This window comes from Argiope bruennichi, chromosome 1 (assembly GCF_947563725.1).
Source record: "Argiope bruennichi chromosome 1, qqArgBrue1.1, whole genome shotgun sequence".
NCBI lineage: Eukaryota > Metazoa > Arthropoda > Arachnida > Araneae > Araneidae > Argiope > Argiope bruennichi.
Genome location: NC_079151.1, coordinates 10,417,519 through 10,442,211, shown reverse-complemented (window position 1 = coordinate 10,442,211; position 24,693 = coordinate 10,417,519). Strand labels below are relative to the sequence as shown.

At 30.7% G+C, this 24,693-nt stretch overlaps 1 protein-coding gene across 2 annotated transcripts in view; it reads left to right on the top strand.

Moving 5' to 3' along the window:
- The window catches only part of LOC129975981 (sulfotransferase 1B1-like), a 97,190-nt gene that overhangs the window by 15,159 nt on the left and 57,338 nt on the right, over positions 1–24,693 (top strand). The window contains exon 2 of one of the 2 annotated variants that reach the window (XM_056089308.1): positions 6,997–7,143. The exons of the other annotated variant lie outside the window; for it this stretch is intronic. The gene's annotated coding sequence lies outside the window, so the exon portion shown is untranslated. The remainder of the gene's footprint in view (positions 1–6,996; positions 7,144–24,693) is intronic. 2 annotated transcript variants of the gene reach the window in all.

Genomic DNA, 24,693 nt, shown 5'->3' with positions numbered 1-24,693 from the left:
GGCTAGCAATCGTCTAAATATCTAAGCAATACACTTGTTAATCGTGTATTGATTTTTTTAAAACAGTCATGAGCGTCTAGGGATGGATATCAGATGGGGAAAAAAAGGCGAAAAACGACAGAAAGAGAATCTGGCAATTTGAAAAGAAAAAGTGATTGCGAAGCTGCTAAGTTAGTGGCAAAACGTGAAAAATTGATACAATATTTAAATATTGAATATATAAGAAAAGAATATCCTCATTGTAGGGCTTTGAATTTTGAATCGGAAGTTGGCCGATCGCAAAATGTATGTTCTCATCATGAAATGATTAAGTTTCCAGCATTGGAAGAATGGCCAGTGAAGTTTAAAAACTTGCTACTGGAACTGACGAACACCGCGTACATTATCGGATAATATGGGGGGTTGACAAGCAAAAGTGAGCCTACTGGTTAAATGTCAAATAAAATTAAAACTATTTGAAATAATTTTAAATCTAATTAAACCTGAAAAATAAAGATTTAGCCAATGTTTAGCCAATAACCATAATGCGTTTGTTATTTATGTAATGCTGGGTAACTCTATTAGTAGCAGAGAGAGGGGGGCCGTTTTATGGATAATAATTTTTTTCGGCTAGTCATGAGCATCTATTACTATTCTATATCCAATTACAGTTCTATATCCAATTACAGTTCTATATCCAATTACAGTTCTATATCCAATTACAGTATGTAATTCTGATATGTTTTGAGAATAAAATGTACTGAAAATTCTCTTTATAGATTACACTTATGTCCTTTATTAAGTTGTTACTTTTTTAGATTACAATAGATGCATCAATATTTTCTTGATAATAGTTTATAGCATACGACTAACATAATCAAAAAACTTAGTAATTTTTGTTTATATCTTGTCTCCGCCTGAACGTTTTCGAACAGCAGTGTCCCGCCCTTTTTCATTAGAAGCCTTGTTTTGACTCACAGCATTGTTCAACACACCTTAAGGCAGGCTAAAATAACATATATATTGTATTTTATGTGTTGCTAAAAGGAAAACAACAACAACAATTATATACAGTATAAGATTAGCTACAAATGTTAGAATGGATATCTATAATTTTTACGCTAAACGAATGGAAGGAGTCATCCTAAAACTGTATCTCACATTCTCTAATAGAGGTGAACTTGTGCTTTAGACGCGTTTACTCTTTACAGATTAAAATTAAAATTTGACACAGAATTTAAAAAATCACATACCAAATTTGATGTATTTAAATCATTGCGCTTTTGAACTATCACATTTATATGCTTCTGAAAGCACAAACATTCAAGCCATAGTTGTGTCAAAATTTAATAGGCGTATACAATATAGATGGTAAATCTATATACCAAATTTTATGCATCTAACTCTCTTCGTTTTGTAATTATCGTGTTACCTTAAATTCGAATAGCTCGACAGACAGACTTCCTCTTAATAGATTCTTCTCAAAATATGATAGAAATTTGCGCATTTGGTTTAAAGACCGTATACTACATTTCATCCATCTATCTCAAAGCCTTTTTGAGCGATCTTTGTCACAGATAGACAGACGAACATAATGCCAAAAATGTGTTTTTCTCATTCCAGGAAGTCTGAAACACGGCGATTCATTAAAATCTCGAGTTCGAATTTTTTGATGTCTATAATACTTTCTCTATATTTCGTATAAGAGAAAATAAAAAGCAAGACATTTAGATACAGCAGTAGAGTTTCGTCAGACATGAGATATTCTTAACTTAGATTGGCATCTAGAATGAAACCGTCCTCGGTTGTCACTCTGTCGTCCACATCATCTATTTAGGATTCTTCAGTCAATTCAGTATTTGAATGCAGCATTATTTTTACAATTTCATAATCTTTCAAATCGTTCGTGATTACCTATTTAATCATCTCAATGCCACCAAGTCTTCCCACCAAGTAATTGCCATACAATGTACCATATGTTTTGCGATATCGATGACGTTTCGGTTAAGTGGATCTTTGCTGCACATCAATCATCAACTAATAATATAAAGCGATTAATAATACTAACATTCCTGTTATTGTTCATAACGAACCCGATCCCAGTTTTTGAAGGACGAACATTAAAAAATGAAGGTTCAAATGAAAAATATATCTGCGAATTGTTTTCCGCAACATTGAGGATTTCCTCCCATAATATACACAGTTGAAACTCCAATAATATGCGCAAATGAAATTGGCACATTGCATCAGTCACATAAGAGTGATTATCTGCTCTATATTCTTTGAACTTTGCCCTTCATTCGCAGTCTGGTGCCGTTGCTATGATTCACAATTTCAACCGTACTTATACTATTATGTATTTAGGCAGCACCTTAGAATAATAGCGGATACGAATTTGCTGTTTCTTTCGAAGAAGTTCGGTGTTTTTGTCAATCCGAAAAACTGCAAAACCACCTCATTACCTGCGGTACATTTTTATGCCTTATGAAAATCAAATGTCCTTGTTATTTTACAAAAACAGTTCTGTATTTTGGCGTTGTGTGCGGTAGTCGAGCCGACATTATTTATCTTTCTTTAGAATAAAAGCTATGTCTTGGGTAATGGATTTCGTTGAGGCGAACTCATTTGCGCTTAGAAGGAAGTTGAAAACTGCATTCGATATCACGCAATTTATCTAGGATATTTGAGTATATTATTGATCCACCAAAATCATCCTAATGACAGAAGGACATATTTTTGCCTTCATCTCAAATTGGGACATAACGTGCATTTCAAAATATTAACGGCACAAAAAGTAGCTTAAAATATGTCCAGAAAGCTTTCCTTTTTCTTGTTATTTTTAAAGCTTTTTTGAAACCGCCATTTTATGTAGTTTGAAATCATTTCGTAACTTCAGGATCGACTTATATTTGTCTAAAACCCTGATTCGAGTTCTTCATTTTCTTCTTGTAAATGAAAAAAAAAAAAAAAAATATTATCGTCAAACAATTCGATCTTGAAATTTTTATGATACCCTCAAGGTTTAAATCTTCCTAGATTATTAAGAGACAATTTTGAAATTATATTTCTTGCATCTATATGATTGGTTGCATGTAATAAACAAAATAAAAATGCAGCTAACAAATGCTCTTAAACATGGTCTTTACACTAAAATTGTATGTATAAATTATCTATCTATTAGTAACATGTAAACGAGTGAACTGAAAAAGGCAGTAAAGATAATTGAGAGAACAATTTTATCCTAAAATTTTGAACCAAATCTTTCAATGTGAAGAGATTTTTCGAAATGCATATTCTCTTTCTTTTTCTTGTATGATGCAATCAAAATTTTTCCAACAGTTGGGAATGTGTGTGAAATTTAAAGAATTTGACAATTTTTTCAGTATTTTGTGATATGGGCCCAGCACAAAGGTAAAACTATCTCCTTTTAATCTGCTGTCAACATATACAAAATTTAGACGAATTCGAGTAGCTTTCTACTCGCGTTACTGGTAGCTAGTTCTTCGCGGATGGTTCCTGAAATAGGTATATTCTGCTTTCAGCACAACGTTATGATAATTCTTTCTATGTCGTTTGAGAAAATCAGTAAAAGAGGGGAGGATCATGAATGCATGGTACTAATTTTAAATATTTTGATCCAAAATCCAAACAGTAATATGACACTGAAGACCACAACTTTATATTATAAAGCAAATAAAATTCACGTTAAAGATATTTAAACGCGATTCCCTATTAGAAATGCAGGTTGTTTTTTGCCACATACATTATTTCAGGCTATTTTTGTCATTATACATCAATTATATTATATAAAACAGTGTCTAATATGGCTTAAAAAGTAACGAAATTTCTCTCTTTCATTCTATGCGGGTTGACAACTCGAATACGATTGCATGTTTATTTTAGATTATTTATTACATAAGAACGGAGACCAAAAATTGTATGAATACTGTCCCTGAATTAAAATTATTTCCTTCAAAGATTATTGTATCTGTGTTTCTTGTTCCTGGTGGTACAGTTATCTGTTGCAGCAGCTCTTGGTGAATACAGATTTCACATTTTATAATGAAATGGTACATCTCTTGCTCAACGCCATTTTCAACTTTTTCCTTATCTGTCCATTTCCTTCAGTCTTTGTCTGTCCTTTGTTGAAACAATGCTATGTGTTCCGCTACCACACACGTGTCTCGGATGACAGGGATCATAAGTGATCTGCCCATTCTTCGGCTCATTTCGAACTCACGTGAAGCGTAGCCATGAGTTGCAGAGTAACTTTGTATTTATGAATGCATTGCATAATGTTAACAAAAGTACAATAGATCATTTTGCTGACGTAATGCTTGTATTAGGAACGATCATTCCCGTGTTTCTATATCGTGGGATGCTCCATAGGTTTTGGTGCTTGGGATAATGTTACTTTCATTTTCAATTCGTTTTATGATTAATCAGGAGTTTTCTTGTACTTTTCTGGTATGCATTGGTTGAAACGGTTTTTCTAAAGTGTGAAATACAGAGCATTGTCTCGACCTTTTTGTTGGAATTTAATGTCATTTAGAATGAGAGATTGAGTGAATGAAATCGCAAATAGTTTGCACTAATTTGTCAATGATTGTGCGTCAATGTGTTGCAAAGCATTCTCTAGTATAGCGTCTTTATTAGAGAGCGCGCGAAAAGGTTTTGGGAACAATACTCTTGCTAGTCTCCTTTCTGGGATGAACATAAGGTCTCATTATTACGAAAAAATTGAGATAATTGACGTTACTCATTACGAAAAATTGCAATAAGCGGGATTTCTGATTAAAAGACGAAATGACCCCACCGGTGAAAGCTGCATTACATGCAACCGATGTAATGACTATAGATCTATATTTGTGAGTTATGTCTTATTTCTTTCTACGAGAAATTATTCATACAACAAAGTTAAACCAAACTATTGTGCTTATTAAAGTGGCCAGAAATTCGGAAGTTACTATAACATAATCGTATAAAGTACAATTTTCATCTTGTTCTTTGTCAAATTATCAATGCTGATTTTGGATCTTATCGTATCAGACAAATGAAAGTGGATGAATTCGTCTCTTGTTTTAATAATAGAGATTCATTTCAATAAGAGCAAAAAAGGATGTATTAAGTTGATGATGTGTGAACTTTGCAAAAACATATGAAACAACCACGTTAACTCTGTAACATTTTAAAAACATTTTATAAAGCAATAAACCAAAAAATATTATAAAAATTGATAAAAAACATATGAAACCACAGGGCTTTGCTTGCCTTTTTTAACTATCTTTCAATTAAATGAATAAGGTGAAAATTCGATGAACGCAAAATTAAATGAATATGTTAAAAATGATCTTGATTTTTATCGCAAATATTTCAAAATATCAATTATTTTCCTTCTTCTATTTTCATTTTTTTTTCAATCAAAACTATTCAACTATTTCAATAAAAAATATCGCCATAATTCTAAAATCTGAAAGCAAGAAAATTTATTAAATAAGAAAATTTTCATTATTGTCTTCTACTCTTTCATTACTCTCTTTCCTAACCATTTTGTAATGAGAACAAAACTTTTAAATTTTTACAAGTAGTATTATTTTACTGCTCTTTAATCTATATCTATACTTATAATAAAGCTCAATGTGTGTGTGTGTGTGTGTATTGGCGCTCTACAGGCCAGACCATTCAACTTACAGCTACCAAATTTGGTACATGTATACCTTAGAGATCGGGAATGTGCACCTGGGGTCCCTTTTTTTGAAATTTTAATTATTAATTAAAAACTAACTTTCCCGCCAAAAAAATCTTCCATTTTCCCCACCGCCAACTTTTCCGTCAAAATAATCTTCCATTTTCCCCACCGCCAAATGAGTAAGGCTTCAGTTTTCTTTTCTCCCAACAGTAATGAGGCTAGGGTTAACATTTTTCGGCAGATTATTTCAAACGGTTCTGTTTATTTTCTTAATGTTTTTATGCATTTAAAATTAAACATTGTTAATTAATCCATGTTTCAGATTCATTCTGAAGTACTTTTGAATTAAAATAACACAGAATAAAGGAAATTAAAAATGTATAATCTGCATAGCGTTACCCCAACTGGCGTAGAAAAATTCACGCATTTGCGTTAGCATAACTGGCGAAGAAAATTCACGCATGCGTATTGTATTCTGATTGTTGTCATGACAACCATTCTCAACGGATGATTTAAATTATTTTTCGGTTAGTTGCATGCTTTTGTAAGTAAATTTTATTTATGTTAGTTATATATTTTTTGTATATGCTTATAGTTTTAAGTACATCGTTTTTTAAGTAGTTTTTTTTAAACCTGTTTTCAATGATTTAAATTATTTTTAGGTTAGTTGCATGCTTTTGTAATTAAATTAGTTATATATTTTTTTGTATATGCTTATAGTTTTAAGTACATCGTTTTTTAAGTAGTTTTTTTAAACCTGTTTTAGATCGATTATTTTAAACGATTCATTTTATTTTCTTAGGGTTTGATGCATTTAAAATTAAACATTGTTAATGAATCGATCTGTTCATGATGAATCTGAGAAAATTTTGTTGAGAAATTCTTGAGAGATTACATAAATTAAGAAAGATATTCTGTAGTGCCCATAAAGTTTAAACGCTCAGTGATTCTATTATCGGAGATTAATCATTTACACTTTAATTTAAAGCATAAATTCTACGAGGGGTAACAGAAAATTAGAGAGATACATATCACGTTATGACTGAATGCCTTTATAATATTATGAGTGAATTATATGACTATCAAAATTTGAAGTTTTAAAATATTTTGCTGAAGAATCTATTAAAGTTGGAATTGCATAAAATATTTAATTATTAAAATTTTAACGAACATTAAGATTGGCGAACCGGCTGGTCGCCAAAGGCGGCTAGTATAATATAAAAGCATAATATACACATCGTTTTCATACAAAAAATATGTGTTTTTCTTCTGAAGTTAAAGTCATGGATTTTTTTTTTTTTTTTTTTTTTTTGTCATTTATTTGGAAGCCATAAGCAGCTAGTCTGACCAGCCAGAAGGGGGAAAATTTGAATGACTGGACGTCGAGACTGCATTGGCTGGAACTAAGGCAGGGCGGCCCTTAGATCTCAATCTAAGGACTATCACCGGGCACGGTACAATCCCTCCTTTAGGAGGTAGGTATTATCATCGGTAGAGAGTAGCTAATCCCATACCATTTCTGTACTTCCACCCACCAGGGCGGCGAGAATCAATTACCATTCCTGAACTTCTCATTCCCATATCTGTGGGGCCCCTCGGATGGGAATTATTTATTCGGAAAAGTAGAACATCCTTAAATAAACTGTAAACTGGATAGTTGCACATTATAATGCCAATTTATGCGGTATTATTCACGTAGAAAGTAATTTTTTTAAAATTGAAAGCAGAACATAGAAAAACTCTTCTATAAAATGAGAAAAAGGAAGAAAATGATACTATTGATAATTAACTACCTATCCTTCAAATTGAAAATTGAGTTAAAATGAACATGCGCGATGATCTAAAACACTCAAGGGCAAATCGCAGACGGGTTTTCCTTATGACAAAATTGATAAGCAGTAAAAAAAAAAAAAAGGTATCTGATTGTTCTGGTGAATTTCAAAATGTTTGGAATTAGTCACGCGCATCTTCTTGAGTTAATTGGAGTATCCGTGACTCGCGCGGTGAGAGAGCGTGACGGAATCACCGGGGTTATGCAGATGCAGCTACGGAAGCACTTTGCATTCTTCGGATTAAGTTGCTATATTTACCATACTTTTACTTTAATTAAGCATTCTTTCAAAACAGACTGTGAAGTAATTTGTGTAGTTAAGAGCAAAACGTTTCTTTTCTTGAATGCTTCCAATTCCATTTGTAATCTTGATTGACGTTCGGAATTTTTGATAGAAGGCTATTGCACCTTTAGAGGTTTGTGCACTTTTTTCTTTCTGAACCAGCGGTGCAGTTCTTAGTTTTTTTTAAATCATAAGATTTGATTTTGCTGGCAATTTGCAATAAGAAAAAACAACACTTTTAAAAATTTTAATTTTTTTTTTTTTTTTACTTTCTTGTATACGAATAATAAAGAAAATAAATCGTCAAAAAACTCAAAATGACTACTTGACGAAGTGCCTCGTTTCAGACCTCTCTGAGACAATGCGAAAACACAGTTTTGGCATTTTGTCCATCTGTCTATCTGAGACAAAGATCGCCCAAAAAGGTTTTGAGATAAACGGATGAAATGTAAAATGGTCTTTAAATCAAATGTGCAAATGTTTATCACATTTTGAGAAAAATATTAAGAGGAAATCTGTCTGTCGAACTATTCGAATTTAAGTTAACACAATTACAAAACGAAGGGAGTTAGATGCATAAAATTCGGTATATAGATTTACCATCTATATTGTAGATATTATCAAAATTTGAGTCAAATTCAGCAAGAGGCTGAACGTCTGCCGGTTTTTACTTTCAGAAGAATATAAAAGCGGTAACTCGAAATCTAGTAATTTTATCATATCAAATTTGACATGTGATTTTGTGACTGCAAGTATACTGTGTCAAACAAATTTTGGTTTTAATCGGATGGGGGGGGGGGGAACGCGTCTAAAACAGCAATTCATCTTTTTTACGGAATATGCAAGAATGTTTTGGGGAGACAACTTCCTCTGGTTCCCTGTGAATTAAAAGCACAGCCTTTAATTTCGAAAATCGCAAGTCATAATTCAGCTTAATGCACTAAACCATTAAAAAGTAAGTGCGCTCGGTTGGTGCTGGAATTTAAATGTATTCCAATTTGATCAGATCCAGACGTGCATGTTACTAGTGTCGAACAGGGTCAAAATTTGCGAAGAAGTATTTTTAATTTTAAGATAAATGGTTAATAATGAAATATCTGAAGATAATCAGTTCAAATATATAGATAGTGTTAGGGAAATATGTTTTTAACTATACTTCATTTAGGCGGGCGCAAACAAAACCCAGCGGATCAAAACTTTAATCAGAAATCGTTGTTTATCCCCTTGTATTGAACTCCAATTCAAACCAAGTAAGACATCTCGGAAGGGGGGGGGGTTATAGTAGCATCAGAGGATAAGGACCCCCTGAGCACCCGAGGGCAGAAGTCAGACTTTAGCTCATATGAATATAACACTCTTTTGCAGAACCCCTTTTTATAAGGGGGGGGGCTTTTTACACCCCTCACAGATAGAAGACATGGTAAAGAACAACCATGCCCGAATTAAGACTCGAACCTGGGACCCTTGAACACGGGGAAGACGTGCTCCGCCTAGGCCAGGACTCGGCATAATCAGTGCTAATATGATTGCAGTGTTTTTGAGAGCTCAGATTTCTCTCCATTTGAATCGGCGTTCTGCATCATCTGAGTAGGTGTAGGTCAGTGCCAATGTAGGCATATAAATAAATGTTTATGCAGGGATTCACAAAATGGAAGGGAATATTTTTCATTCAAAGTATGAAAATTAAATTCAAAGAATACAAGCTAGTATAAAATTTGACATTAAGTTTATGATATTTTAATTATTATGAATAAAATGATAAGTTACAATGAAAATTGCTTAAATGATTTTCTCTTAAACGAATTTTTACTTTCACATATAAAAAAAGTATTTGATCTTTGATGTTCATCTGCGTAGAGACATTTAACAAACGATCTTAATTTTTATGTATTTCAAATATGGGTTGGGAGTTTAAAACTTATTTAGTTAAATAAAGTAATTGTAGATTATTTAACGAAATAATAAAAAAAAGACATCATCATTACTTAAGATATTTTGCATTTTTACATTTGAATTTTTACTTTCATTCTAATTTAAAACTCAAATGTTGTACATATTCGTGAGTTTTTGCAATTTAGAATTAGATAATGGAAATGAATTCACTGTGTCTCTTAACTATTTATAATTCAAAATATCGACTTTTTTTAAGAAGTTGTTCTGATTTTCAACTACGTTATAGATTGGGCATTGTATGATATCTATAGCATCTGTCATCTAAGCAGAGGTTTAAAGGATTTTTATGTTTTATGCATATAATTTCGTATCATTTATATTCTTGCAAATATATTCAAGATTCATATATATAAATATAAACATTGAATCGAGATTTGATTTTTTTTTAAGTCGAGCTCAAGTTAGAGAGGTTAAAAAAATTGGCGGAAAAAAATATGAAAATAACGATTAGGACATCGCCAATCAGATGCCCACATGATTCTGTTGTTATATTATCAATAGTATATCCATTTTTTTTTCTCAACTCTCAGTAATACAATAAAGAATCAACAACTATTTAATAATTTTTGAGTTCATTGTGGAAAATTTAAAAAAAAAAATGTACGTGTAACTTGCTATCTAAAACTCAGTCTGCCTCCTTTGTAAAACAGCTTATATTTAATACAGAAATATTAATTTTGGGGGAAAAAAGTGATAGAAAAGCAACTGATTTTTTATTAAATTTTATAAAAGCAGCTATATCTTAAAAGGTCAATTCTTTTTCTTTTTTTCTTTTTTTTTGAAGTTTTACTTCGTTCAGTTTTCTTTGACCAGCAGTTTTCTCCTATTCTGTTTATACAGGATATTCAAATAACGATAATACTAAAAATACGGTAGAAGAAGGAGATATGATAAAACAATTCTGCCATGAATTCAATTTCCCCTTGCGCTGTATCATGTACCCTTTGCGGATACGTATATATATTACTTGTATAAACATAATCTACCATCCGAATGGCTTTCCTGTTTGCATTGTTAACCCGGGTGAGTGACCCGAAGAGACTTCGGACATATATTCGAAGAGGAACTTTTTCCTTTCCAGTTTCGTTTATATAAACCGGTAGTTGAGTGCATGCATACTTTCGAAACACCTCGGGGTTCACACCTGAAGCAGCACGTTCGGATTCACTCATTTAATAACCCTCGAATGTGTGCCATTTTTTTCTCAAAGCTTAAAATAGAGACCTGTCGTTGACCCTCTTGGATACTAGTTTTCGGATTTTGTTGGGTTGTTTTGATAGTTTCGAAGATTTGACCCAAATTAGTTCACAGAATCTCAAGTGAAAAAGTAATACCACATTATTGCTATGTTTATATAAATCCGAAAAAGGAATGTTAATGTGCTGATTTTTGAGGATTGTTCCATAGATTAAGTAATGGGTGGATAGACATAGGAAACTTTAGGATTTTTCCATGATGCATTTTGGGAAACAGTAGAAAAAATATCAGAAGAAACAAAAAGACTAGAGAATTCTTCACACCTTAAGAAGATCAATCCAATAGAGTGCTGCATCTTTGGCTAAACATTATACATATGAACAATTTATCTGACGGATGCTTGATAACTTAAAAAAAGTAATCAAGGACATCTTTACAACTTATTTAAAGAAAGCTTAAAAATTTAAATATATATGTATATTTCTTTTTATTTTGTGTTGATTTTCTAAATAAAACAATGAATGAATAATATGAATGATGTTCCCTAGTCTTGTGTTCTTGTGTTAAAATTGAAGCATTTCGGTTGTATTGATGATTCACATGTAGTAATCACATTGTCTTGGGTTCAAAGCGATTGCTACAAGCCACTACAAGCATTACACAACTTTTTTTCTATTCTTGAGAAAAAAAATAATAGATTTTTAAGAAAAAATAATTAAAGCATTATTTACCAAATAAATGCCTCTCATACCAAAGAAATCTGGAATACAAGCTGAATTAGTTGTCAAGTTTTTTTTCAGGAATACATTTATAATCATCGTAATATGGAAAAGAAAATATTAATATTGTTGTTTAGTTTTGTTTTCTCTGTCAAAATGCATTCATGCTCCTCTCGATATATGAAACAAATGTTAAGTTTTCTTCGCCTTTCCCGTTCACAAAGATAACACTAACACATCTACATTGATGCCAAGGTGTTCAAAGAAGTTTTCATTTTTATGGTAGTGTGGGTAGCATTACCTTTTGAGTAACGTAATCTCTGTGTAAACTGATAAAAATATTGCCATCGATAAGAAACAAAAGAATTACGGCTGTAGAGACATATGGAAGAACTCCCACAATTTGAATTTAAAAAGTTTAAATGAACTACTATCATATAGTTTTTTTAAAAAAAAATTGACGATTGCTTTCCGAATGATTTATAATTGTTCTCCGTTATTTTGCTCTTGATTCCAAATGTTACATTCGCCGTGTTTCGTTCGTTGCATTTCAAGAACAAAGATCACATCAATCTTTTTATTTTTCGGAACACTGCTTTTCGTATTCGGCTTTATGGATAAAAAGAACTTTATTTATTTATCCTCCAACCCTCTATTTTTCTTGAATGTACTGAGATTTTTAACTTGTTGCCATCCTTCCCAAAGGAATTTCTACGTTTGTAGTTGCATTGGTAGTATTACTTTCAACTATGAACAATTACTCCCAGTAACTTAGGTTTACTACAATTGTATTAGTAGTCCTTTTTTCAAGGACCACTGATGCAATCCTTGTACTAACAAATTCTAGGGTGTGTTTTTTCAATAGATTACATTTTTACAAATTTTTGAAAAAAAGGATAAAAAAATCAAAATATTCTTTGTATAAAGGGTTCTTATTTTTAATGAAACAAAAGAAAAATCTTATGGATTGCAATCTTATGTGAAAGGATGAAAAGTTTAGATGTCATTGGAATGGCGAGGAAAACGATAATAAAATAAGAATAAAAGTTTATTTCAGGCATTTCCATTGAATTTATCAAAGAAGGAAATAATAAAAATTGAAACTGATAGACAGTATATTAAAAAGAGAAATATATATTATTTACATTATAAAGGGTCTTAAAAATAGTTATGTATTTTTTTAATGTTTTTTCGTTTTTATTTCATTGCGAAACTGCTTTAAAATCATCATCTTTTCATGCAAACGCAAGATTTATAGTAATTCAGTGAAACAATTCAAAATGAAATTACCCTGCTGAATCGTTAATATATGATTAATGAAAGATTCCAAATAATCGATTTGATTTAGGAACGCCTTCAAAATTCAGAAGAAGGTTTCAGAATTACATAAAAGATTTCTGGTATATGTTTATTTCGAAGGTCTGTTTTCAAAGGTTAATTGCTTCGCAATGATTGTGATATAGAATTTCATACTATAAAAGATTTCCGCTTTCATGGGAATTTAAAATTTTTTATTATTATACTTAAAAAAATATTTATATTTCTTATTTTATTTGTATGTTTATTATAAAATTTTAAACATTGAATGAAATATTTAATTTAACAATATCTATTTGAACCTCATTTGTATTTAGTATCCAAAAATTCCAACTTTTTTGTCAAGATTTAACATTTAAAAGTATTTTATTATCTTAATATTTAAAGCATATTTATAAAATTAAAAAAGAAACTTAAAGTCTGCTGATATCTTCTGATCAATCAATATTTTTGATTTTAATCAGGGATTTTTAATACAAAGATGCAACCATTTGTATAAATCGGGATTTCGAAAATTTTTGGAAGAAATCCTTTTTTGCAGTATAACAGAGACCTTTTTTCTTAGAATCGAGACAATTTTAATGATATTAGTTCAGTCAAAAAATAAATAAAAGAAAAAGAAAAATTTTATTACTCTTTTTTTTTTTTTTTTTACTTCAATTCATCTATTCTGGAAAGTGAATGTAAAATAAAATCCTGTTGCATTTTTAAATTGCCTACAACAGATATTTCATTTCATTCCATCTGTTCTAGGAAATGGAAGGAATATCCTGATGCAGATTTAAAGGGAAAAAAGAGACCTTTCTCTTCTGTTCGTCTATTTTGGGAAATAAAAGTGAAAGAATATCGAGTTGTCAATTTAAATTGACAAAAAGAGATCTTTGAGTTAAAATCAACTATCTGGTAAATAAATATCAAAGAATAGAAAGAATGTTGTAGATTTAAATGATCGAATACTGATATTTTGATTGCAAAAAGAAACTTTTCTCTTCAATTAATCTATTCTGGAAAATAAATATGAAAGAATATTTTATTTAAAATGAAAGAAGGAAGATTATCAATCGATTATTAAGACACCATAATTAATCGATTCTGGGAAATAAATGTAGTAGAATTTCCTGTTGTAGATTTAAATTGATAAAAGGAAACTTTTAGTTTCAATTCATAGTTTCTGTGAAACAAAAGTAAAAAAGAAAAAAAAATCTTCTTGCATATTGAAACTGACAAAAAAAAAGCTCTGATAAAAAATAATTGTACGATTTGATTAGAGATAAAAAGATTCAAAATGTAAAAAGAAAAAAAAATATTTAAAAGTTTAATTTTTAATTCAATACAGAAATGCAAGAACAAGCGAAAAAATTATTATGAAGAGATGTAAATAAAAACTAGTTTATCATTTCCTCTAATCGACCGTTTGGACAGTTTTCCGATGCTTCGATACCTGGAAAAACCTTGATATTCTTCATTTGCTGTTTATGTAGATATTAACATTAAACCCATAATCAGTAGTGGATTTTTTAAAAGGCAAATGCCTAGGTCCGTTGGATTAAAAGAGGAGCCATTGACATTTGAATTCAAAAACGTTTTTAGCTTAACTATTACATAAATAAATTCGTGAAAAATACAAAATATAATGAATTATGAAATTTTAATACTGCATTGGTTGCTTATGCTGGATTAACTAAAATCATTTTTTTTTTTTTTTTGTAAAATTGTGGGATTTTTTGAAGAAAATATTTAGATGCGAATCACATAACTGATTACATATGGATATTTTTCAATCTTACCTCATCTCACATCCATCAACGCCATCTCACAGAATTTTGAGGTACTAGTAGGTTATCATCCAAGAGACAACATTGCAAGTACCACAAAAATTTGAGAGATGGCGTTATATGACATTGTGAGCATAACAGAAGATAGAATGAGGCTCTAATACTTAGTTATAATTTCATTTTTGTGCATGTGTAAAATCATGTATTTTCAAGAGACACCTTTATAGATAAACTTAAGAAGCAAAACCATATCTACATATAAAATTTGATCCAAATCGTTTGAACAGAGAAAAATAATAATTTTTAGTGTCGTATTTGTTTGAATTTTATTATTTGTTTATGATCTTACATTAGAATTAAATGCTTATATTTGATAGAAAGGATATCATTTTTAGTAATAAGGATAATTTTTCAAAAGTTTTGTTTTTAGTCATTTTTTTTGAAAAAATTTAAATAAATAAATATAAACATACATTTTCATAAACTTACTAATATAAAAAAATTAGTAGAATAAATCAACAACTGGTTGATTGAATTAAGAATGTGTTCAATTGTGAAATTATTATGACGATTTAGTAAGGGAGAGACCTCAAAACATGCACCTCTTAGGGCCACAAAATGCCTCAATTCATCACTACCCATATTAACATCATATTGGACATATATAATAGGTTTTCAAGATAAACTGAAAATACATTTTATCAACTGAACATTTTTCTAAAAAAGAGTATTTATACAAAAGGAATCAAACAATTTTACGTAATATTTATACCACCGGAAATCCACTGCATCCCTGTTTTCGTTGCTCAGATGTTTACTGCACGTGCCTTACATCCTTCACGCATGTGCATGACAACAACTGAAATTAGAGCCTAATTGCTCTGCTCTTGAAGCAGGCTCTAAAGCAGTGGAGATGCAAACGTCTTCTAAATGCAACACATATTATATAAGTATAATTAGCTTAATATAAAATGGGAACACTTAGTGAGTGAAACACATCTCTAATTACTAAATTATCTTTTCCGTACTCAGAAAAAAATGAAAGGTAATTATCATAGCGTCCCAGGCATAACTCTTTACACAATGCAACAATCCCACTGTGTTTCAAAGAAATGACTCAGCTAAAATATCTGCGCCAGAGCTTTTAGGCTATCTTCCCATTTACTTATAAAGCGTTGTTTTTTAAATTAAAAAAAAAAAATGCTACAAAATCTTAGATAATCCCATTTTGAACCCTTCTGTTTGAAATCCTGTCTTTTCTTTTTCTTTCTTTTTTCTTTTTGTCCTTGGCAATGGATATTCGCAAAGGAGGTCACCGGAGTAGAGTTGTCTCATACATTTTATGGTTCATTTGACGCACTATCTCTCTCATCCCGAATTCGAACAGTAGTGTGCAATGACAGAAAATGGGACGCGGAACAATTAGAAACAATGCATTCCGGTCTTACTAGGTAGGTAACGCTGTTAACATACAAAAAGCTACACGGACAAGTTTTGGATCGCATTCAAAAGATAAACAATACAATCGGATTCGTTGCTGGCAGTGGCCTTTAAAGTGATGAGGTGGCCTGTTTAATCAAACTTAAGTGCTTGTGTTTGTATATTTCTGATCTTTATATTTCTAAGTATTCATTTTGTAAATGGTAAACATGAACTGTGTGGATTATTCATAGTCATGTCACAAGGCGGACGAAAGAAAAGATGGACAAAAATTCTTTTTATTCTATCATACATTTTACATTACATACATTCATTCATTCATACATTATCATACATACATTTTTATTCTATCATTCTATCATTTTATTCCATTAATTAATTGACATTTCAACTATTCAGTAATTAATAAAACTTTTTATTTCTTATTGCACGAAAAAAAATATTGTCTACATTTTAAAGCTTGCATAACTTTGAAAATATTATGATATTTAGCACACAGGTTTTTAATGTTTGTAAAACTGATAGCTATAACCATTAGAAGAGTTTTAGAAAATACAGTGAAATGGATAGGCATTATTTAATTCTCTTTAATATTAAAAATAATCTCCCCGAAATTTCCTCGTATATTCTCTAACAGTTATTATTCCACCTACCTCCGCTTAAAATTGGGGATCTGAGGCAAGACGCAGAACGCCTCAAGTGCTCAGACTTTTATTTCCAGAGTTCTACGGATAAATGTTTTGTATTCCCTAGTAAATTAAAGAAAATATAATATGCAATTTGAATGTCTTTTTTTTTTTCAACCGAAGATACCAGAACTTGGCACAGAATAACAAAATCATATACTAATTTGATTTATTTAAATTATTGGATTTTTAAGTTATCGAATTTAAATGCGAAAGTACACATTTACTACAATCCTTTGGTGGATTTGGTTCAAAACTTGATAATGATCTATACTTTACGTGCCTAAACTGTGCACCAAATTTCATTTAGCTGAGCAGTTGCCTTTTTGAATGATCTTCTTTAAGTGCACGTAAAAATTAAGAACAACAGATTGTTAACCTCTTTCCAGTTTAGTTTAAAATTTGATACGATCTATATTTTTACGAAACCTCTGCACCACATCTCATTCATCTTGCTCTTTCTGTAGTTTCCGCGTTCTCTTTCCGTGTACTTGAAGAGCATGGCAGACAGACCTCTGAATGGATGACATTCAAAATTTGATTTAAAAAAAAAAACTTACAAATTAGGTGTAAAGTCCATATACCAAATTTCGTCTGTGTAGCTCCAAACATTTTAAGTTATCGTATACTCGGATAAACAGACGTAATTCCAAAAATGTCTATTTCGTACTGGGAAAAGTCTGAAACGTAAGTATTCGTCAAAATAGGTTTTTTTTTTTTTTTTTTTTTTTTTTTTTTTTTTTAATGATTGCTGTACTTTGAATACGAAGAAATAAAAAAGAAATTCATTTAATAAATAAATGGTTTTCTTTTTTAAAAGACGAATGAGGTAGAGTATAGTCTTATAAATAAAATGATTTTTTGCAATAGTACCCCTTGAGAGCATTGGGTCATTGCTGAAACCCATAAGTCAAGAGTTAGTTTCAAGAGTTATAGGAAGGATATAAAATAAGTAGCACTGTTATGCAAGCATAAAAAAATAATACTATTTTTTTAAATCAAAATGTTTGCCCATTTTCACATTTGATATAGGGACAAGGTAAAATAATTTTAACTTATTATTTGTGCAATGACCTTAATAATTCATTTTTAAAAAATCAAAATAGCGTGTTCAATCAATCTTATTTCGCAGTCGGAATGCAGAAATATGATATATACTTTATTTGCTCATTTTATTATATTTAAAGGTAGAATATTTATTTCATACTAATAAAAACAAACTTATATATCAATTTAGGAATGAGGTAATTTTTGACATTTTATCAATTTTTGAAAAAGTATACTTCGAATCAAGTTAGTCTTAGTATTATTATTATTGAAAATATTTAAAGAAAATTTCTAAAGTAAAACTTACAATAGTTGTGAATATTTATTCACCTATTATTATTTATCTATTCGCAACAACAGTTGTGGCATCAAGTCCATATTTTATTCATACAGAAAAATCCATAAAATAATTTATGAAGCTGTTTAATCATTGCACGTTATGGAATTCAAAGTATAAAATTTCTTACAGTTTTTTGGATGAAATGCTGCAGAAAGGCACCTTTGCCTCTAAAGAGACAATACTGATTCTTATTTTCAGCTTCTTGCGAAAAGGAAATAATTCTTTTTTTTTAAAAATTAATATGAGAAATTTCAGTGCCTCTGTAAATAAATGGCTTTTAAATAATATTATTCGCAGATTAATCAACATTCGAATTCATTTTATTCCTTGTAGAAACTTCACAAGGTATATTTATTGTTTTCTTCACAAGCTAGTGGTTCTGTGCAATTAGTTTATACCTACATTTTGCTCAGACTTAAGTTCCGGCCTTCAAATCCGGGTAAAGGTCAACTCCCTGATTTTGTTTCGATAGCAGTTTTATCTCACTTTTATTAGGCCCTTCCCGGCTCTCTCTATGCAAAATGAACCTGGAACAGTAAAAAAAAAAAAGAAAGAAAAAGAAGAGCGGGAAAAAAAGAAGGGGAAAAGAAATGAATATCAAGTTCAAGGCCTACCTTGCAGGAGGGTCGTTCCAGTTTCTTCCGCTAGGAATTGCTATTGCAAATAAGGTCACGTTTCGATACGTTGCGCTCAGCTGCCCGCCATTCAAGTTTTAGAAGCTGTATTTATTTATTTGTTTAATGCACGCAAGTCATCTGCTCTTCCCTTATCGCGTCATGGGAAATAAAATGCTGTTAGTTCTATCTCGTTCCTCGCAATAGAATTTTTGCAACTATTTTTTTTCTCAATAATTTATTAAATTTCTTTTCTTAATTTTTGACGTGATAAAGCTAGCATATTGTCCGTATATTACGAAGCGCGTGGTTAAATAAGGCGCAATACGGTCTACAGTGCAGATCGATACATTTAGAGCTACACGATTTGGCAGGCAATTTTGGGTAGTAGTAGTAGTAGCTGCTCATTTAGAAAGGGTTCTTCAGAATTTTAATCAGATTTTTAATGAAAAAAAAAATCATTCAAAATTCTATCGTGCTTTGTTTTCTCATATACGAAGCTTATAGAAAGTATTGCAATCATAAAAAAATGATCTCGAGATTTTGTCGAATCTTCACATTTCAGGTCTCCATGAGTTCGAAAAGCGCGATTTTGACATTATATCTGTTTGCCTCTGTCCTCAACAAACATAAATAAAAAGCGCTTTGAGTTAGAACGGATGAAATTCGATGAATGATATTTGCACCAATTTTATAGGTTTGTATCAAACTTTAATAACAAAATCTACCATTCTGTTCATGCCAGATGAAGTCTGTGAGGTTGGCTTTTTGAATATAAATTAATACGATTGCTACAAAGCGAAAAAACCTAGGTCGATAAAATTCTGTACATAGATTTAGCATCTATAGTGTAAATATCTTTTATATTGAGCCACATCCAACAAGGGGTTGTTCGTCTGAAGGTCTATGTTGTCAGAAACGTATAAAAGCGATAACACAAAAATTTAATGACTTAAATATATCAAATTTGATATGAGATTTTGTGACTACATGTGAAGTTCTGCGTCAGTTTTTTTTTTTTTTTTTTTTTGCTTCAGTCTATTAAGAAAAAAAGAGTAAAACACACACACACACACAAAACAAACAAAATCGATTTTCGGATAATATTAACGCAATGCCAAGAATGAATCGCCAGAAAACACACCAAGGGTCACAGGGTAAATTCAGCAAAAATGTTAAATTCATGCGAAAGGCAATATTTCATAACTATTGTATGCCAATGCTATGTAAGATATTCTCTGACATAACACTTTCATTGGAGAGTAGTCAAGAACGTTTTAAAGGGACCATTCCCACTGGTTTTCTCAAGATTTTGGTAAGTAATATTATATATAAAAATAATTTTCACTCGAATTCTGTTGTATGCAAAAAAAAAGGGGGGGGGGATTTTTTACTGAATTACCTCGTATTTTACGTCGTATTTATTTCAGTCCAATTTAGTCTTTAATTTGAATAAATTTTTAAAAAATTTTGTGAATATTTTACGACAGAAACTTTCATTGGTTTTAGTCGTTAAATTTACATTGACATTGCAATAATAATAAATAGTTTTATATGTGCACATTACAATGCTATACATTTAAGAATAAATTTAAGAAATAAAATAAAAACATATGAATTAAATATAAAATTTTATCATAGATACGATGTTTTGTGCTTAAGTCTTGAATCGGCTTTAAATTTTGAAGTTCATTTTTAAAACCAGCTGGAGTGGTTTCCCCGAAATTTTCTCGCATATTTCTCAATAACAGTCTTCATCTTCTTCTTCCCCTTAAGATTACGGCCCTTGGGTAAGGGCGCAGATAGCTTGCTTGGCGGTGTGTTATTTTATTAGAACGATATTTACAAAGTACAGATCTTTGGTATGAGCCTAATATTTTTATTGGATCTATCGAGAGAAAATGTATTTTGCACGCCTTTTTGCCCGCCAATTTTTATCCGGAAGCACCGAAATTTCGCTCGGAACCGCAGTTGTAATAACTTGACAACATACCGAATTTCATTGATTAAAGTCATTGCATTTATGAGTTATTGTGTTTACATACATGTGAAAGTGCAGACCAACAGATGATCCCCTTTTTGTTGGATTTAGTTCATTTGATAAGCATTTGTAAAGTGGAAGCTAAACCTGAGTACAAAATTTTATCTGCTTAGTTCTTTGCATTTTGTATTTATCGAATTCACTTGCACTAGAATAGAAAATTTCCTGAGAATGCTTTTCATTCAAAATTTGATTTTAAAAAAACCCTACAGTTTCACCTATCTAATCCAGAACGTTTTTGAATCATCGTGTTTGTAAACAGATATACGAAGACGCATTTTTCAAATTCAGAGAATCTGAAACAAGAAGATTCTCCGAATTCTCGAATTCGAATTTTTTGTGGATTACAATGCTTTCTCTGCACAGTAGAGTATAGAGAAAGGATTCGAATAAAGTCAAAAATTGTGACTCATATCAACTGTTGCTATTGGTTATAAGCGAGGATCGAACTCGTAACATGACCACAAGACAAAAGTAATGATTCATATCTCATAGCTGTTATCTGGCTTATAAAGCGTCACCACACATCTTTTAAATTGGAGCCTTTTTTAAATAATTTTAGCCTTTGCTAGTTGCAAAATACTATAACTTTCTGCCATTAATATTTAGCTTCCCTCCTAATGGAGAGCCATCGAAGTTAAATCATAGAAAATTTCCTCTTCTTATTGTCATTGAAATTTAATTAATAAGATTAAAACTGCAACAATGAATAGCCATGAAATGCATATTTTTAAATTATTCAGTGGTAACACCCTCAGTTATGATAGCAAACCTTTGGGGGATTTTTGAGAATAAAATTGAAAAAAAGTATTGTTTTTTTTAAAAAACAGGAAGAGTATCGTATTTAAAGACATCGTAGGAACTTCATTATTATTTAGTTGCGAACAATTTGAATTATTGAAATTTATTTTTTAATAGTTTATGTAATTCCCCTTTTCATTGTAAAGATTACTGTAATGTTTTTAATTTGCAATAAATGAACCACTTTTTAAAGGGGGGGGGGCAATTAAATAATTTTCATGCAGGAGATAACATATTCCAAGTTTATCTGAAATTTTTCATTAAAATTTTGAAATTTTCGTATGCTTCTCAAATTATGAAGGAGAAATTATATTATAATAAATATTTCTAATTACACGTTTTAATTTTATATGAATTGTTTCATGTTTATAAATGAAGAATTGTGTAATCCATTTTTCTATTGTTTCTAATATCTTGAAGTTTTAAAAATTTTCACACTTCTGTGTTCACGGATATCATTATTTAAATATTTTTCAGAACTTAATTGTCCGTAAATTATTATTTAAATTTTCATTCCATACAAGTAGTGCCACGTACTAGTGAATTTTATTCATAGTAATGAATTATAAATTTAAGGTTTAAATTCAGAAAACAATTTCTACTTATTAGAACGTTAATAAAACTGTTATTTTTAAATTTATCTCCATTTGCATTTACAAAGAGGACTAGAAAAACAAGCTTTCTTTTTATATCGTGGACAGGAATCTGTGAATATTTACTCTGAAATCATAGATTTTTTAAATTTCGTTTTTGAAAAAAGAAAGCAACAATACCAGTAATTGGTTTTTACATTAAATTGCATTTCATTTTCTTTTCTTTGAAACAAACGTATAATAAAGTTTATGTTTGTAAAAGAAAAATATATATTCATAATGAAATCCAGTAGTTAAAAATCTATATTTCTATGCATAATACTGTCTTCCTTCAACGCTCTGAAAATGGCTTCTTTCATTTCTCACACATTTCAGCTTTCGTCAAATGATTTCTGTATTTTTCCTAAGGACTCGAAATCGCAGAATTTCAGAATCCATGTAGCAAGGTTTAGAGGAACAGTAGTTGAATAAAAATAATTGTAGGACGAAAGAAAAATCAGGGTAACTTTTCTTTTATGAGATAACCTTTAGCATTCGTATTTATGGTTCAGGCGAAAAAAGATTTATTGCGAAATATTTGTTACTCGCACTATCGAATTTACTGAATGAGATATCGAAAATTGGCTTTAAATTTCTTTATTTCCTTATTATTTTCAATAAAAGCTCGAAATTTCCAATTTGGTTTTCTTTTATTGACTCAAAATAAACACAATGTACTAAATAAACATTGCGTGACGAAGTTGCATGTTACAGAAGAAACATTTTGATAAGTGAAGTACATCTGCAGATAAAGCAGATTGACGAAGGCTTTCATTTTAAGCTGAAACTTCTGCAAATACACACTTTCAACTGCTCTTGAACAAGTTTTTTTAATGACTCATTTATTTTTATTTTTTCCAATGACTTTTCAAAGTTACAGAACCTTACAACGTTTTTCTTTTGTTTGTTTGTTTCGAATCGAGTTTCTGATTTATTTGCTGTATGATATGACTCTATACTTTTTAAAGTTTTTTTTTCTTAAAAACATTTCTTATAAAAGGTATCTACCCGCATATCCACTTTGGACTGATAGGGTTTCTTTAAATTGGATATAAAATTTAAAGTTAAATTTGTTCACAATGCTTTCCCCTCAGAAACGTTGGTATTTGTCTACCTTTCGGTCAACATTTTAACTCCGTGAAGAAAAAAAGAGTTTGATTGTTCAGATGCTATCCTCTTATCCAGCCAGTTTTCGATATCTCGTGGGAATTGAACCTTTGCCAAAAAATGCATTCTACTTGGAGTGAAACCAATATATGTCTGAAGGAGCAACATCTGATGAATACTGCAGGTGGTGCGAGTGGTGCAAAGCGATTATAAAGTTTCTTTTGCTAATCTAGCAACATATGGGTGAGCATTGTTATATTAGAAATAAACTTTTGTCTTATTTTGGATTGATTTAAAATGCATTTGTCTTATTTGATATTTCTCCTTCAATATTTCATTTAAATTGACCAACTGTTTCTTGTATCTTTCACCAATGATAATTTCATCAAGTAAGGCTTCTAAAACTGCATTCATGAGTTTTTTTAGTGGCTTACCACTCTCTTTTGGATGTGTATTGAAATCATCATTTTTAAATCATCGAAACCACTCTTTGCAAGTTGTATTCGATGGGTAATGTTCCCCATAAATGTCCAGCAGCAACTGGTGTCTTTTGCAGTTTCTTTCCAATGAAATAATGTAACGCAACTTTTCGTAAATGCTATTGACATGGCATAAAACTTGATTTTTGGCATGGCATAAAACTTGATGCATGTTCTAAAATTAAAATAAAAAGCTTTTTTTTTTTTAAATATTAACAGAGAGGATTCTTCTTATTTGCATACTTAACTTTTCTGGAATCCCTTTGGATAGCATTCGACTTGGAGAATACATCTGCTGCCATCCAGAAGTGATGAAAAGTAGTATGCTCACTCAATAATGCGTGAGTTAATGATGTTTTTTACTGTTATGTCCATGAAAAGATTTGTCAGTTTATAAGTTGCGAAAAAAATGCTCGTTTAATCAAAGACAATGTAGCTTCTTCCCATTATTGGGGATATACATATACAGGGTGGAGGGAATACCAAGGGAATGTTGATGTGGAGGTGGTAAACTTGCGGACTTTGCTGAGTTATTCGGAATTTTTCCGCTTTTCACCCCATTTCCTATCTATGTGACATGCTCTGAGAATGTAGACTTTTGTGAGTGAAACTGGAAAGATGATATTATATTATTTAAGTATACATGAGGTAGGGGCAGAACGTCTCGCCGATTATTTCTCGTATATGAAAGTATATGATATGCCATGAAAAATTATTAACATTTCAAAAATTCAATCTTGATATTTTTATAGATCCCTAACTA